This window comes from Rhinoderma darwinii, chromosome 3, assembly GCF_050947455.1.
Source record: "Rhinoderma darwinii isolate aRhiDar2 chromosome 3, aRhiDar2.hap1, whole genome shotgun sequence".
Taxonomy (NCBI): domain Eukaryota; kingdom Metazoa; phylum Chordata; class Amphibia; order Anura; family Rhinodermatidae; genus Rhinoderma; species Rhinoderma darwinii.
In genome coordinates this window covers 277,315,220-277,333,943 of record NC_134689.1, presented here as the reverse complement: position 1 = coordinate 277,333,943, position 18,724 = coordinate 277,315,220, and positions in this window count along the sequence as shown.

The following is an 18,724-nucleotide window of genomic DNA, read 5'->3' as shown; positions in this document are numbered from 1 at the left end:
AAGCAACAGCTGTCCATCACAGCTCTTCTCTACTGCATTCCTAATCATTCGTTTTAGAAATTAGTACTTTAACCCCTTTAAAGGGAATGACGCAAATTAAATATATTTTTTTAAGTTACTTATTTTTATTATATTTTTTAAGTTTTTTTCCTGTATTTTTTTTTTCTTCCACAAGGTGGGATGTATTAAAAATTAAATAATTTCACATGTTTTCCTATGTTGGCCACCAGAGGGAGCACCTCCCAGGATTACAGCAAGGTGAATAAGGTAAAGCAAGCTGACTCACAGCTGCTGTAAATGTGGGAGGGAATCTCACCCCCCCCCCCCTATATTAGGCTACAAGCCAGGAAAAGGTGTCTTCAAATTGCTAAGCAGTGTCCGGCTCCCATTTTGGAAGTGATTGTACAATGGATCTTGTAGACGCTATACGACACCACAAACGGCTCAAGAAGAGATATGTACTTCTTTTTCGCGGGTGTCTTTTTACATGTCGTTTTTGAAAATGAGGCGTAAAAAAATGCCCCGTTGGAACAGAACGCCGTATTTCCCATTGAATTGTGTGTGGTGCAGTTGCGTGTGTCTGCTCGCAGCTGATTCTTCAAAACAGCTGATAAGCGGCTATGAAGGATCAGTGGCGCCCGGGCATATGCCTCTGCACAAAAATAGGACAGCTCTGACACACACACACACACAACGTATAGCTCTGCTATACACATACACAGTTACAGCAGGTGTGCGGGGGGCCACGAGGTGGGGGGACACATACACAGATGAAATAAAACATGGCAGCCCCCAGTAAAGAAAGAAAGTGTTGTGTGTGAAACATTGTGTATGAAAAAATAAATAAAGTCAATATAATATTTTATTAAATTAATAAAAATAAATAAATCATGACACTCCCTTCAAGGGGTTTTCCAGGGATACAAAAGGTATGTACTAATACCCTATGTAAAAATTAAATAAACTTCCCAATATGCATTCTGTAAAAAAAAATCGGAACGCATTTGTTCCTAGTCCCCCTACCTCTTGCCGACCACAAGTTCTGCTTTTCATCCTAGTGTTTTTTTGCATTGACACAAAAAGATACAAATTTGCAATGAAGCAAAATGGATGCCTTTATTTCCAGTCAAGCTATAGTAATATGTAATGTATATGTAAATAAAATATAACTTTTAATGGTTAGGATTAAATATAATTAGAACAAAGACAAGAATCTAAATCTAAAATTTAGCCAGAGTTCACTGACAGGTGGATTTGTATCGATCAGATACAATCAGTATGTAGTGTAAACTGTCTGCCTTTGTGTCTCCTGCGGCGTCTGCAGAACACCGGGCGACACAATTGAGTGGCGTATATATCTTAGTCAGTGAAGACTCTGAGGTTAAAAATAATATGGAGGCCCCCCCGACATGTTTCGCTGCATACGCAGCGTCTTCAGGGGTTCAAATGGGGCATCTGACGGCGCGTGGAAGGTCCGTCCCTCTTAAGCCCTCGGGCCGCCATGACAGTGGGCGTGGCCAATAAGGGACCAATTGGAGAGGTCAACACAGTCTGGCCGTGATGTGTATGACTGACATCCAGGTCAGCCATACAGTAGTTAGAAAAGAATGCACCAATCACGCAGGGGCAGGCGCGCCTGCATGGTTTATGTTAAGATGCGATGAAGGAAAATTAGACTAAGTGTGGGGAAACGCGACTGCGCATGTCACCACACTTAGAAGATAGAAAAGTAAATACCGATTGTCAGCGGAGCATTTAACAAGAAGTGAACGAGAAGGTACATTCCCTATGTGTCTAGGAGATGTATAGGAGGGACCATATAGTAGATAAGAATAGTTCAAAGTGTGAATGTGAAAGATTAAAGTTAAGGACTGTGAGCGCTAAAAGGATATTAACGTTAAAGGTGTGAGTAAGAGATGACTATCATATATATATAAACATGACAGAAATTAAGTGGCTAAGGTGAAAAATGAAAAAAGTGAAAGGGAGGGGAGAGGGAGGGAGAACCATAATATATGGTATATACTAGGGAAATGATAATAATGTGCAGTACTGGGGAATAAGGGATGAGGTGGCTAGAGTGAGGACATGAAGTGAATATATGAAAATAAGGGGAGGAGGGGGAAAGGGGATAAAGTATCGTGTATTGTAAATATATGGTCCTAAAGGAATACAATGGATTTATTGCTGGCATGAGCAAAAAGTCATTTGAATATAAAAAATTGAAATAATAATGGTGCTAAAAGTAAAATCAGATGATAATGAAAATAAAATTAAACATGAAATAATAAGAATAACTAAGGTTGAGAAACGGAACATTATAAATGATACATAAAGCTTAGTAGCATATGAAATACGCCGTATAAATAAGTAAATAAATTTATTTAAGAAAAATGTCCAAGTTGTCAGAGTATTAATTCATGAGTATCAGTATTTCTTAACTATAGAGTCACAAATATAAATAGAACTGTGTAAAGTGGCGATCTGAAGGGAATTTTTCCCAGAATGAAGTAAATATTAAATAAAAGGTATAGTACCTATTAAAGAAAAGCTGTGTAGTTGAAGCCTTCATTAAGACCAAGGGGGCTCAATGAGCTCAGCCTATGGATCCAACGGGCTTCTTCTTGAAGTAATTTCCTATCAAGATTACCAGCTCTGGGTCCCAATTGTAATTGGGTGATACCCCAAATTTGGAGATTCTTGGTATTTCCATCATGTATGGATCTGATGTGTCTGGCGAGTGGAGTGTCCTCATCATTAACAACTGTACTTAAATGTTTTGAAATACGTCTTCGTAGTTGCTGTATGGTTTTACCTACATATAATTTCGGACAGGGGCATTGTATGGCATAAACAACTCCACTGCTTTGGCAGTTGATAAATTGTCTAATGGTATAGGATTTACCATCAACGGGATTGATAAAGGACTTGGTGGTTGGCATCAGAGGGCAAAACGAGCATCTGCCACATGGATGACAGTACCTCAGAGCTAAGCGTAATTGCTCTGAAGAGGTGTCGTTTCAACTAGAATGTGATAAGCTATATCATAAATTTCGCGCAAGGGGTTATCCCAAGAAATTCTTACATAGGGCTTATGCGAGGGCTCGAGCGACCACTAGAGAGGAGCTACTTCATGGAAGGAGGAAAGTTAAAGATATTTCCACCATCAGATGTATAGGGAACTTTGACGTGTGCTCCCCACAGATCTACAGGATACTCCAAAGGCACTGGCCCATCCTTCAGGCTGATCCTGATCTTGCCAAGGTCATTTCGAATACACCTAATATAACCTATCGCAGGGGAAAAAATCTGAGAGAGTACCTTGTGCACAGTCATTTTTCCAAACCATCCTTTGCAAAAAGCACTTGGCTGCCTCCTCCCACTAAAGGCTCTCATCCATGTGGCAGATGCTCGTTTTGCCCTCTGATGCCAACCACCAAGTCCTTTATCAATCCCGTTGATGGTAAATCCTATACCATTAGACAATTTATCAACTGCCAAAGCAGTGGAGTTGTTTATGCCATACAATGCCCCTGTCCGAAATTATATGTAGGTAAAACCATACAGCAACTACGAAGACGTATTTCAAAACATTTAAGTACAGTTGTTAATGATGAGGACACTCCACTCGCCAGACACATCAGATCCATACATGATGGAAATACCAAGAATCTCCAAATTTGGGGTATCACCCAATTACAATTGGGACCCAGAGCTGGTAATCTTGATAGGAAATTACTTCAAGAAGAAGCCCGTTGGATCCATAGGCTGAGCTCATTGAGCCCCCTTGGTCTTAATGAAGGCTTCAACTACACAGCTTTTCTTTAATAGGTACTATACCTTTTATTTAATATTTACTTCATTCTGGGAAAAATTCCCTTCAGATCGCCACTTTACACAGTTCTATTTATATTTGTGACTCTATAGTTAAGAAATACTGATACTCATGAATTAATACTCTGACAACTTGGACATTTTTCTTAAATAAATTTATTTACTTATTTATACGGCGTATTTCATATGCTACTAAGCTTTATGTATCATTTATAATGTTCCGTTTCTCAACCTTAGTTATTCTTATTATTTCATGTTTAATTTTATTTTCATTATCATCTGATTTTACTTTTAGCACCATTATTATTTCAATTTTTTATATTCAAATGACTTTTTGCTCATGCCAGCAATAAATCCATTGTATTCCTTTAGGACCATATATTTACAATACACGATACTTTATCCCCTTTCCCCTCCCTCCCCTTATTTTCATATATTCACTTCATGTCCTCACTCTAGCCACCTCATCCCTTATTCCCCAGTACTGCACATTATTATCATTTCCCTAGTATATACCATATATTATGGTTCTCCCTCCCTCTCCCCTCCCTTTCACTTTTTTCATTTTTCACCTTAGCCACTTAATTTCTGTCATGTTTATATATATATGATAGTCATCTCTTACTCACACCTTTAACGTTAATATCCTTTTAGCGCTCACAGTCCTTAACTTTAATCTTTCACATTCACACTTTGAACTATTCTTATCTACTATATGGTCCCTCCTATACATCTCCTAGACACATAGGGAATGTACCTTCTCGTTCACTTCTTGTTAAATGCTCCGCTGACAATCGGTATTTACTTTTCTATCTTCTAAGTGTGGTGACATGCGCAGTCGCGTTTCCCCACACTTAGTCTAATTTTCCTTCATCGCATCTTAACATAAACCACGCAGGCGCGCCTGCCCCTGCGTGATTGGTGCATTCTTTTCTAACTACTGTATGGCTGACCTGGATGTCAGTCATACACATCACGGCCAGACTGTGTTGACCTCTCCAATTGGTCCCTTATTGGCCACGCCCACTGTCATGGCGGCCCGAGGGCTTAAGAGGGACGGACCTTCCACGCGCCGTCAGATGCCCCATTTGAACCCCTGAAGACGCTGCGTATGCAGCGAAACATGTCGGGGGGGCCTCCATATTATTTTTAACCTCAGAGTCTTCACTGACTAAGATATATACGCCACTCAATTGTGTCGCCCGGTGTTCTGCAGACGCCGCAGGAGACACAAAGGCAGACAGTTTACACTACATACTGATTGTATCTGATCGATACAAATCCACCTGTCAGTGAACTCTGGCTAAATTTTAGATTTAGATTCTTGTCTTTGTTCTAATTATATTTAATCCTAACCATTAAAAGTTATATTTTATTTACATATACATTACATATTACTATAGCTTGACTGGAAATAAAGGCATCCATTTTGCTTCATTGCAAATTTGTAACTTTTTGTGACAATTTAATGCCTGCCAGGTCTCTTCTTACTTATACCTGCCAGATCATCTTGGGTTAATCACCCTTTCCTGACCCACTCCTCACTGAGGATTTAGTCATATTTTGTGTAAAAAATCCCCAATTTAATTAACTGAACTGGGGATGGCGAGTTTCCTATCTCAAAAATTACACTCTGGTGATTTTTCTGCCGAAGTGGCCAGTGTCTTTTCAATTGACAACTTACCTTTCCACCACCTTGATGTAAATACTGCTTTCAAGGACCTTCAGAAAACATATAAACAATACGTAAGATCCTATTGGGAGATTGCTAGCCTAGATACATATGTTCAACAAAAAATTGTTTACAGGGGGCTACGCATCAATATTATACCTAATGCACTTCGCAATGATAGTATTTTTCTTAAAGGTTGGGAAGACTTATTGACGGATAATTCCTTGCGTATGTTACAATACCTTCTTGACTTTGAAAAACGTGCTTTTGAAACCATCAAGCTGCAGCTCTCCAAAGAGATTGAGGATATAAAAATTTTCGGTACAACACCTGAGTTTAATGATTGTGAAATTAAGTTCCAGAGGAATATTGAAAATTTGCAAAGGGATATAAAAGAGCGTAAACATCGCAAATATATACGTGATCGTAAAGATTTTGAAACAGGACAAGCATATACGTTTCGCAGACATATCCCTACTGGTACCTATAGAGAGGCTAGATCTACAGACTATTCTGAGTCTGACGTCTCTGGTACTGACGACTCTAGATCCTCTTTTGATGATAAAAGATTAGGGACTAAGCGTAAAACCAATAATAAGAGATCTAATCCCCCTAAAAGAACTTTTTTGCCATCAAAGGGAAATAGACAAACATGTCCTGGTCCAACAGGACAAGAGAATACATTAAGAGCACCTGCCCTGGCGCCCTCCTCTACTTCCTCCTTTGCTTTACCTACCATGTTCACTACCAGTGCTCTTGCTGCACCCCTGACAGCGGGAAAGAACATGGGTACATTGGGGACAAATATGTCTACATCAAGCGGGATGGGGAGGACATCAGCTGCCTTACATACCCCTTCTCCTTTTTTAGGACCACCCAACACGAACTGGAGCCAGACAAATTAAATTACCCTGACTCCATTATTCCAACCACATGTGAAGGTGGTATGCAAATCTATAATCTTTCATCTTGTAGATTAAATCCTCACCAAATGACACTTTTACAGAAGGGTCTTTCATATACCCCTACTCCTGGATTTAACGAATTCAATTGGACTAAAGATGTGAATCTATTTGCGCGAAAATTGGCCTTGCATAAATTATTTGGGACTAACTCCTCTCCCATTTCCTCATCTACCTATAATGAGCTGAGAACTTTGACTGATCTAGAGGCACTCCTTGATGAGAATGAATTCGGAGCCATTGCAGCCACTGGCCCCTTTTCATCCTTGCGACCGAAGTCACGCATGACACCACCCTTTTCCCAGTATGGTCATATAGACATTTTTGTCAAAATGGTTAGTGCCGACTTACATAAATTAAAATCTAATAAATCTAAAGTTCTAGGTAACCTTAGCAAGATGGAGCAGGCTGCTTTGGCTCAACTCAACAAGAATGAATCCATTGTCATAAAGCCATCGGACAAAGGGGGTAACATCGTCATCTTGGACAGGGCGGACTATATCAACATGGTCCATAGACTCCTGGACGATGGATCCACCTATACCATCCTCAAAAAGAATCCTACTGAAGTTTTTCTTAGAGAGTTACATTCCCTCTTAACTCAAGCGAAGTCCCAGGATCTAATCTCCACGGACGAGTTTAAGAGGATGTATGATGCCAATCCCACTTTGTCCACCTTTTATGCCCTACCCAAGGTCCATAAAATGACTCGTCCGATACCAGGTAGGCCTATCGTCTCAGGTAACGATAATCTTACACAGGGGATCAGCTCATATGTTGATGAGATGCTTGCGCCTTTTGTCTCTACCTTACCTTCATATCTTAGAGACACTAAGGACGTTGTCACGAGGATCCAGGGAATTTCAGTAACACCTTCTACCTTAATAGCCAGCATTGACGTTGAGTCTCTATATACAAATATTAGACATGATCTGGGTTTATTTGCGGTCCAACATTTTTTGAGCACTAAGGGTATTCAGTTTAAAGCACATAATGCACTTATTATTTCCTTACTCCAATTTCTTTTATCTCATAATTATTTCATTTTTGATGGCAAATTCTATCAGCAAATTAAAGGCACGGCCATGGGCACAGTATGTGCACCCACATATGCCAACCTTTTCCTAGGTTGGTGGGAAGATACTTGTGTCTTCATTGACAATCTGTCTCATTTTACCTGCCACATCACATTTTGGGGCAGGTACATTGATGACATTCTCATAATTTGGGATGGGGACAAAGCCCTTTTTCGTGAATTCATGGAGATTCTCAACGTCAATGACATAGGCATGAAATTTACATCTGAAATACATGAACAAGAAATTAATTTTCTTGACCTTAGGATTTCCCTGGATCCTGGTGGCAGTGTCCTTACCGACATCTATCGTAAGACTACCGCCACAAATAACTTCCTACATTGGGAAAGTTACCATCCTCCAGCTCTGAAAAGGGGAATACCGATAGGACAGTACCTCAGAGCTAAGCGTAATTGCTCTGAAGAGGTGTCGTTTCAACTAGAATGTGATAAGCTATATCATAAATTTCGCGCAAGGGGTTATCCCAAGAAATTCTTACATAGGGCTTATGCGAGGGCTCGAGCGACCACTAGAGAGGAGCTACTTCATGGAAGGAGGAAAGTTAAAGATATTTCCACCATCAGATGTATAGGGAACTTTGACGTGTGCTCCCCACAGATCTACAGGATACTCCAAAGGCACTGGCCCATCCTTCAGGCTGATCCTGATCTTGCCAAGGTCATTTCGAATACACCTAATATAACCTATCGCAGGGGAAAAAATCTGAGAGAGTACCTTGTGCACAGTCATTTTTCCAAACCATCCTTTGCAAAAAGCACTTGGCTGCCTCCTCCCACTAAAGGCTCTCATCCATGTGGCAGATGCTCGTTTTGCCCTCTGATGCCAACCACCAAGTCCTTTATCAATCCCGTTGATGGTAAATCCTATACCATTAGACAATTTATCAACTGCCAAAGCAGTGGAGTTGTTTATGCCATACAATGCCCCTGTCCGAAATTATATGTAGGTAAAACCATACAGCAACTACGAAGACGTATTTCAAAACATTTAAGTACAGTTGTTAATGATGAGGACACTCCACTCGCCAGACACATCAGATCCATACATGATGGAAATACCAAGAATCTCCAAATTTGGGGTATCACCCAATTACAATTGGGACCCAGAGCTGGTAATCTTGATAGGAAATTACTTCAAGAAGAAGCCCGTTGGATCCATAGGCTGAGCTCATTGAGCCCCCTTGGTCTTAATGAAGGCTTCAACTACACAGCTTTTCTTTAATAGGTACTATACCTTTTATTTAATATTTACTTCATTCTGGGAAAAATTCCCTTCAGATCGCCACTTTACACAGTTCTATTTATATTTGTGACTCTATAGTTAAGAAATACTGATACTCATGAATTAATACTCTGACAACTTGGACATTTTTCTTAAATAAATTTATTTACTTATTTATACGGCGTATTTCATATGCTACTAAGCTTTATGTATCATTTATAATGTTCCGTTTCTCAACCTTAGTTATTCTTATTATTTCATGTTTAATTTTATTTTCATTATCATCTGATTTTACTTTTAGCACCATTATTATTTCAATTTTTTATATTCAAATGACTTTTTGCTCATGCCAGCAATAAATCCATTGTATTCCTTTAGGACCATATATTTACAATACACGATACTTTATCCCCTTTCCCCTCCCTCCCCTTATTTTCATATATTCACTTCATGTCCTCACTCTAGCCACCTCATCCCTTATTCCCCAGTACTGCACATTATTATCATTTCCCTAGTATATACCATATATTATGGTTCTCCCTCCCTCTCCCCTCCCTTTCACTTTTTTCATTTTTCACCTTAGCCACTTAATTTCTGTCATGTTTATATATATATGATAGTCATCTCTTACTCACACCTTTAACGTTAATATCCTTTTAGCGCTCACAGTCCTTAACTTTAATCTTTCACATTCACACTTTGAACTATTCTTATCTACTATATGGTCCCTCCTATACATCTCCTAGACACATAGGGAATGTACCTTCTCGTTCACTTCTTGTTAAATGCTCCGCTGACAATCGGTATTTACTTTTCTATCTTCTAAGTGTGGTGACATGTGCAGTCGCGTTTCCCCACACTTAGTCTAATTTTCCTTCATCGCATCTTAACATAAACCACGCAGGCGCGCCTGCCCCTGCGTGATTGGTGCATTCTTTTCTAACTACTGTATGGCTGACCTGGATGTCAGTCATACACATCACGGCCAGACTGTGTTGACCTCTCCAATTGGTCCCTTATTGGCCACGCCCACTGTCATGGCGGCCCGAGGGCTTAAGAGGGACGGACCTTCCACGCGCCGTCAGATGCCCCATTTGAACCCCTGAAGACGCTGCGTATGCAGCGAAACATGTCGGGGGGGCCTCCATATTATTTTTAACCTCAGAGTCTTCACTGACTAAGATATATACGCCACTCAATTGTGTCGCCCGGTGTTCTGCAGACGCCGCAGGAGACACAAAGGCAGACAGTTTACACTACATACTGATTGTATCTGATCGATACAAATCCACCTGTCAGTGAACTCTGGCTAAATTTTAGATTTAGATTCTTGTCTTTGTTCTAATTATATTTAATCCTAACCATTAAAAGTTATATTTTATTTACATATACATTACATATTACTATAGCTTGACTGGAAATAAAGGCATCCATTTTGCTTCATTGCAAATTTGTAACTTTTTGTGACAATTTAATGCCTGCCAGGTCTCTTCTTACTTATACCTGCCAGATCATCTTGGGTTAATCACCCTTTCCTGACCCACTCCTCACTGAGGATTTAGTCATATTTTGTGTAAAAAATCCCCAATTTAATTAACTGAACTGGGGATGGCGAGTTTCCTATCTCAAAAATTACACTCTGGTGATTTTTCTGCCGAAGTGGCCAGTGTCTTTTCCATTGACAACTTACCTTTCCACCACCTTGATGTAAATACTGCTTTCAAGGACCTTCAGAAAACATATAAACAATACGTAAGATCCTATTGGGAGATTGCTAGCCTAGATACATATGTTCAACAAAAAATTGTTTACAGGGGGCTACGCATCAATATTATACCTAATGCACTTCGCAATGATAGTATTTTTCTTAAAGGTTGGGAAGACTTATTGACGGATAATTCCTTGCGTATGTTACAATACCTTCTTGACTTTGAAAAACGTGCTTTTGAAACCATCAAGCTGCAGCTCTCCAAAGAGATTGAGGATATAAAAATTTTCGGTACAACACCTGAGTTTAATGATTGTGAAATTAAGTTACAGAGGAATATTGAAAATTTGCAAAGGGATATAAAAGAGCGTAAACATCGCAAATATATACGTGATCGTAAAGATTTTGAAACAGGACAAGCATATACGTTTCGCAGACATATCCCTACTGGTACCTATAGAGAGGCTAGATCTACAGACTATTCTGAGTCTGACGTCTCTGGTACTGACGACTCTAGATCCTCTTTTGATGATAAAAGATTAGGGACTAAGCGTAAAACCAATAATAAGAGATCTAATCCCCCTAAAAGAACTTTTTTGCCATCAAAGGGAAATAGACAAACATGTCCTGGTCCAACAGGACAAGAGAATACATTAAGAGCACCTGCCCTGGCGCCCTCCTCTACTTCCTCCTTTGCTTTACCTACCATGTTCACTACCAGTGCTCTTGCTGCACCCCTGACAGCGGGAAAGAACATGGGTACATTGGGGACAAATATGTCTACATCAAGCGGGATGGGGAGGACATCAGCTGCCTTACATACCCCTTCTCCTTTTTTAGGACCACCCAACACGAACTGGAGCCAGACAAATTAAATTACCCTGACTCCATTATTCCAACCACATGTGAAGGTGGTATGCAAATCTATAATCTTTCATCTTGTAGATTAAATCCTCACCAAATGACACTTTTACAGAAGGGTCTTTCATATACCCCTACTCCTGGATTTAACGAATTCAATTGGACTAAAGATGTGAATCTATTTGCGCGAAAATTGGCCTTGCATAAATTATTTGGGACTAACTCCTCTCCCATTTCCTCATCTACCTATAATGAGCTGAGAACTTTGACTGATCTAGAGGCACTCCTTGATGAGAATGAATTCGGAGCCATTGCAGCCACTGGCCCCTTTTCATCCTTGCGACCGAAGTCACGCATGACACCACCCTTTTCCCAGTATGGTCATATAGACATTTTTGTCAAAATGGTTAGTGCCGACTTACATAAATTAAAATCTAATAAATCTAAAGTTCTAGGTAACCTTAGCAAGATGGAGCAGGCTGCTTTGGCTCAACTCAACAAGAATGAATCCATTGTCATAAAGCCATCGGACAAAGGGGGTAACATCGTCATCTTGGACAGGGCGGACTATATCAACATGGTCCATAGACTCCTGGACGATGGATCCACCTATACCATCCTCAAAAAGAATCCTACTGAAGTTTTTCTTAGAGAGTTACATTCCCTCTTAACTCAAGCGAAGTCCCAGGATCTAATCTCCACGGACGAGTTTAAGAGGATGTATGATGCCAATCCCACTTTGTCCACCTTTTATGCCCTACCCAAGGTCCATAAAATGACTCGTCCGATACCAGGTAGGCCTATCGTCTCAGGTAACGATAATCTTACACAGGGGATCAGCTCATATGTTGATGAGATGCTTGCGCCTTTTGTCTCTACCTTACCTTCATATCTTAGAGACACTAAGGACGTTGTCACGAGGATCCAGGGAATTTCAGTAACACCTTCTACCTTAATAGCCAGCATTGACGTTGAGTCTCTATATACAAATATTAGACATGATCTGGGTTTATTTGCGGTCCAACATTTTTTGAGCACTAAGGGTATTCAGTTTAAAGCACATAATGCACTTATTATTTCCTTACTCCAATTTCTTTTATCTCATAATTATTTCATTTTTGATGGCAAATTCTATCAGCAAATTAAAGGCACGGCCATGGGCACAGTATGTGCACCCACATATGCCAACCTTTTCCTAGGTTGGTGGGAAGATACTTGTGTCTTCATTGACAATCTGTCTCATTTTACCTGCCACATCACATTTTGGGGCAGGTACATTGATGACATTCTCATAATTTGGGATGGGGACAAAGCCCTTTTTCGTGAATTCATGGAGATTCTCAACGTCAATGACATAGGCATGAAATTTACATCTGAAATACATGAACAAGAAATTAATTTTCTTGACCTTAGGATTTCCCTGGATCCTGGTGGCAGTGTCCTTACCGACATCTATCGTAAGACTACCGCCACAAATAACTTCCTACATTGGGAAAGTTACCATCCTCCAGCTCTGAAAAGGGGAATACCGATAGGACAGTACCTCAGAGCTAAGCGTAATTGCTCTGAAGAGGTGTCGTTTCAACTAGAATGTGATAAGCTATATCATAAATTTCGCGCAAGGGGTTATCCCAAGAAATTCTTACATAGGGCTTATGCGAGGGCTCGAGCGACCACTAGAGAGGAGCTACTTCATGGAAGGAGGAAAGTTAAAGATATTTCCACCATCAGATGTATAGGGAACTTTGACGTGTGCTCCCCACAGATCTACAGGATACTCCAAAGGCACTGGCCCATCCTTCAGGCTGATCCTGATCTTGCCAAGGTCATTTCGAATACACCTAATATAACCTATCGCAGGGGAAAAAATCTGAGAGAGTACCTTGTGCACAGTCATTTTTCCAAACCATCCTTTGCAAAAAGCACTTGGCTGCCTCCTCCCACTAAAGGCTCTCATCCATGTGGCAGATGCTCGTTTTGCCCTCTGATGCCAACCACCAAGTCCTTTATCAATCCCGTTGATGGTAAATCCTATACCATTAGACAATTTATCAACTGCCAAAGCAGTGGAGTTGTTTATGCCATACAATGCCCCTGTCCGAAATTATATGTAGGTAAAACCATACAGCAACTACGAAGACGTATTTCAAAACATTTAAGTACAGTTGTTAATGATGAGGACACTCCACTCGCCAGACACATCAGATCCATACATGATGGAAATACCAAGAATCTCCAAATTTGGGGTATCACCCAATTACAATTGGGACCCAGAGCTGGTAATCTTGATAGGAAATTACTTCAAGAAGAAGCCCGTTGGATCCATAGGCTGAGCTCATTGAGCCCCCTTGGTCTTAATGAAGGCTTCAACTACACAGCTTTTCTTTAATAGGTACTATACCTTTTATTTAATATTTACTTCATTCTGGGAAAAATTCCCTTCAGATCGCCACTTTACACAGTTCTATTTATATTTGTGACTCTATAGTTAAGAAATACTGATACTCATGAATTAATACTCTGACAACTTGGACATTTTTCTTAAATAAATTTATTTACTTATTTATACGGCGTATTTCATATGCTACTAAGCTTTATGTATCATTTATAATGTTCCGTTTCTCAACCTTAGTTATTCTTATTATTTCATGTTTAATTTTATTTTCATTATCATCTGATTTTACTTTTAGCACCATTATTATTTCAATTTTTTATATTCAAATGACTTTTTGCTCATGCCAGCAATAAATCCATTGTATTCCTTTAGGACCATATATTTACAATACACGATACTTTATCCCCTTCCCCCTCCTCCCCTTATTTTCATATATTCACTTCATGTCCTCACTCTAGCCACCTCATCCCTTATTCCCCAGTACTGCACATTATTATCATTTCCCTAGTATATACCATATATTATGGTTCTCCCTCCATCTCCCCTCCCTTTCACTTTTTTCATTTTTCACCTTAGCCACTTAATTTCTGTCATGTTTATATATATATGATAGTCATCTCTTACTCACACCTTTAACGTTAATATCCTTTTAGCGCTCACAGTCCTTAACTTTAATCTTTCACATTCACACTTTGAACTATTCTTATCTACTATATGGTCCCTCCTATACATCTCCTAGACACATAGGGAATGTACCTTCTCGTTCACTTCTTGTTAAATGCTCCGCTGACAATCGGTATTTACTTTTCTATCTTCTAAGTGTGGTGACATGTGCAGTCGCGTTTCCCCACACTTAGTCTAATTTTCCTTCATCGCATCTTAACATAAACCACGCAGGCGCGCCTGCCCCTGCGTGATTGGTGCATTCTTTTCTAACTACTGTATGGCTGACCTGGATGTCAGTCATACACATCACGGCCAGACTGTGTTGACCTCTCCAATTGGTCCCTTATTGGCCACGCCCACTGTCATGGCGGCCCGAGGGCTTAAGAGGGACGGACCTTCCACGCGCCGTCAGATGCCCCATTTGAACCCCTGAAGACGCTGCGTATGCAGCGAAACATGTCGGGGGGGCCTCCATATTATTTTTAACCTCAGAGTCTTCACTGACTAAGATATATACGCCACTCAATTGTGTCGCCCGGTGTTCTGCAGACGCCGCAGGAGACACAAAGGCAGACAGTTTACACTACATACTGATTGTATCTGATCGATACAAATCCACCTGTCAGTGAACTCTGGCTAAATTTTAGATTTAGATTCTTGTCTTTGTTCTAATTATATTTAATCCTAACCATTAAAAGTTATATTTTATTTACATATACATTACATATTACTATAGCTTGACTGGAAATAAAGGCATCCATTTTGCTTCATTGCAAATTTGTATCTTTTTGTGACAATTTAATGCCTGCCAGCCTGCTGGGTCTCTTCTTACTTATACCTTTTTGCATTGACACACTCGTGCACAAGCATTATTATGCAGACAGACCTGTTTTGATACCTCACTGAGTATTGACACAGGTCCGGCATTAAAGCATAAACAAAGAATAACCGGCGCGGGCATTGAGGAGACTGTAGACCAATAGCATGCCTCAAACCCGGTTATACGTCAGAAGTCCCAGGTGTGAGGCATCCTATCGTTCCATAGCCTCAATGCCCGCCCCGTTCAATTCTCTGCTTACGCCTTAATGCCTGCCCCATTTGCTTCGTGTTCATAATGTACATCAGGTGGTAAAAACTATATATTCACCTTATTCTACAGGTTGATACGATTATGGCGTTTCCAAATTTATATGTTTTGTTTTATGTTTTACCACTTTTTTTAAAAAAGAAAGCCATTTGCTAAAAAATGTTTTGCGTCGCCATAACTTTTTTTCTCCCATCAATATAGCGGTGTGAGGGCTTAAATTTTGCGTGGCGAGCTGTAGTTTTCAGAGATATCATTTTGGGGTACAAGCGACTTTTGGATTTTTATTCAATTTTTTTTAGAGAGCAAAGGTGACCAAAAAACAGCAATTTGCATGTTTTTTTATATTTTTTTTTACAGCGTTCACCGAGCAGGTTAAAAACTCTTTATTCTGATAGTTTGGACTTTTACGGACATGGAAATACCAGTGAGGGTATGTTCACACGGCTTATTTTCGGACGTTTTTCAGGCCACCTAACGGCCGAAAATTCTGAAGCAGAACGCCTCCAAACATCTGCCCATTAATTTCAATAGGAAATACGGCGTTCTGTACCAACGGGGCGTTTTTAAAAAAAAAAAAAGCCGGCGAAAAAGAAGTGTATGTCACTTCTTGAGCTGTTTTTCATTGACTATATAGAAAAACAGCTCCAAAAACGGCCATAGAAAACGCTAGTTTGTTTAAAAAACAGCTGAAAATCACGAGCTGTATTTCCTTGAAAACCGCTCCGTATTTTCAGAAGTTTTTTAATAAGTGTGTGAACATACCCTAATGTAACATTTTTTTTAACATTGCTTTAGGGGAACATTATATAAAACAAAATGCTTTTTACTTTTTTTTTTTTTAAATTAGTCCCCCTTGGGGACTTGAACCAGTTGAATCACTTGCATTATATAATGCAATACTAATGTACTGCACTATATCACGATACAGACAGTCTCCTTGTACAAAGATGGCAGACCTGGGGTCCTTCATTAGGCACCCAGGCTGCTATAACGACCATTGTCGCCCACCGATCGTGTCGTGGAGGGTGGGGGGGGGGGGGGAATAGCGCATTGGATGGGGTCTCCCACTGATTCTAACAAGTCAAGTGCCGCGGTCGTGATTGACCGCGGCGTTTAAGGTGTTTATCGGGCGGAATCAAAGTGATCTTTGATTCCGCCCATTGCAGTAAGGTGTCGGCTGTATAACACAGCCATCACCCGCTAAGTATGGAGCGCGCTCAGCCCGTTCCGTACTACTCCTTAACAGCAGTGACAGGTTGTTAAGAGGTTAACTTATTTTAAAACACCACTCCTCCCCTTTAAAAAAAGAAACCCAAAACAAAAACAGGGAAACTTTTAGAAATATGAAATCCTCCTCTGCTGTACATACACTATATTTCCAAAAGTATGTGGACACCCCTCCTAATTATTAAGTTTTGGTGTTTCAACCACACCCATTGCAATTTAATGCATAAAATCAAGCACACAGTCATGCAAACTCCATAGACAAGCATTGGTGGTAGTAGTATCAGTCGTACTGTAGAGCTCAGTGACAATAAATGTGGCACGGTTATAGTTTGTGAAATTTCTGATCTGCTAGATCTGTCAACTAGAAGTGCTATTTTTGTGAATTGGAAGAATCTGGGAGTAACAGCTCAGCCACAAAAATGGTAGAGCAAACTCACAGTGGCAGATTTATTAAGCACTCGCCAGATTTTGTGTCTGGTTTGTCTACGCTGCCTTAAGCAGGGGCGTAGCTAGGGGGGGGCAGGCGGGGCATGTGCCCCGGGCGCAACCTGGAGGATAGGGAAGGGGGGGCGCCGAAGAGCAGCTGATCGCTGCTGACAGGCGCCCCGTATGTGGGACACCTGCAGCAGCTTAGGAAAAGCCAGGACATTACGGCGTTCTGACTGGGGTCTGTGACGGCCAGGGAGTGGACCAGTCCAGTCACCTGACCTCACGTCAGTCCTATGTAACACCACAGATAACACATTGTGCTAAATTACAATCTCAGCTCTGCTACAATGTGTTATCTGTGGTGTTACATAGGACTGCAGGCAACAGCTACTACATTATCTGTACTCAGAGAGTTATCACTGTGTTGTCTGTGGTGTTACATAGGACTGCAGGTAACACTACTATCTGTATTTAGAGAGTTATCACTGTGTTATCTGTGTTGTTACATAGGACTGCAGGTAACATCTACTACATTATCTGTGCTGTGTACATATGTGCCTGTGTGGGTATATATGGGTCTGTATGTGAATGTGTCTTTGTGCTTGTATATATGTGCCTTTTATGTATTTGTATATGTTCCGGTCTGTGTATTTATATGCGTGCGTGTGTGTGTGTGTGTGTGTGTGTACACGTCTATATATTTACCTGTATGTATGTATTCCAGAATGTGTGTATGTATATTTGCCTGTATGTCTAAATATCTGTCTTTATGTATGTACAGTATATATGTTCCAGCGTGTCCATATATGTGGTTACGTTTTGGTTTGTGTAGGGGGCAGCAATAGAGAGTCCCGCACAGGGCGCCATCCAAGATAAGGCCGGCCCTGGCGGTCACCAACCCTAGTAAGAAGGAACTCCGCCGCTGCCTGACCTCCTCGGCTTCTCCGGTAAGGGTATGTTCACACACACTATTTACGGACGTAAGCTTTATTATTTGGGAGGTACTTGGTTTCCTATATTTATGTGGTTATTAAATATGTACCTAGCACAATATAAGGGAACGTTTAGAAATTGCAGATTTTCTTTGCAGATTATAATTTTCTGCATGCCTATTAATTTACGGTTTTGCCACAGATTTCACCCGTTATCTGCAGAAAAATCCCCATGTACTGTAACACAAAGTGTATAGACATCGTGTACAGACGTAGTAATTAAACAGTATGCTACTTGATGGCCTAATACTGCAACCTGGTGGCCACATTTATAATAGCACTCATCTTCAGTACGTTCAGATTTCTACAGTATCTCATCTGTGTATCTTACATGTGAAATTGGGACAGTAAGTGATGACAACTTCTGTACAGCGCTACGGAATATGTTGATGTTGCATAAGGAACAGAAATAATACAGGATTCAGTTACAAAGCCACACAGATATAATGTTGTTTATATAACATTGTAAGGGTACGTTTCCATACAAACCTAAAATAGCTTTTTTTATTTTTTTTTAAGTGATTTTTACATGCAGTGCCACAATTGGTTTTCCCCAAAAATTATGAATCCAAC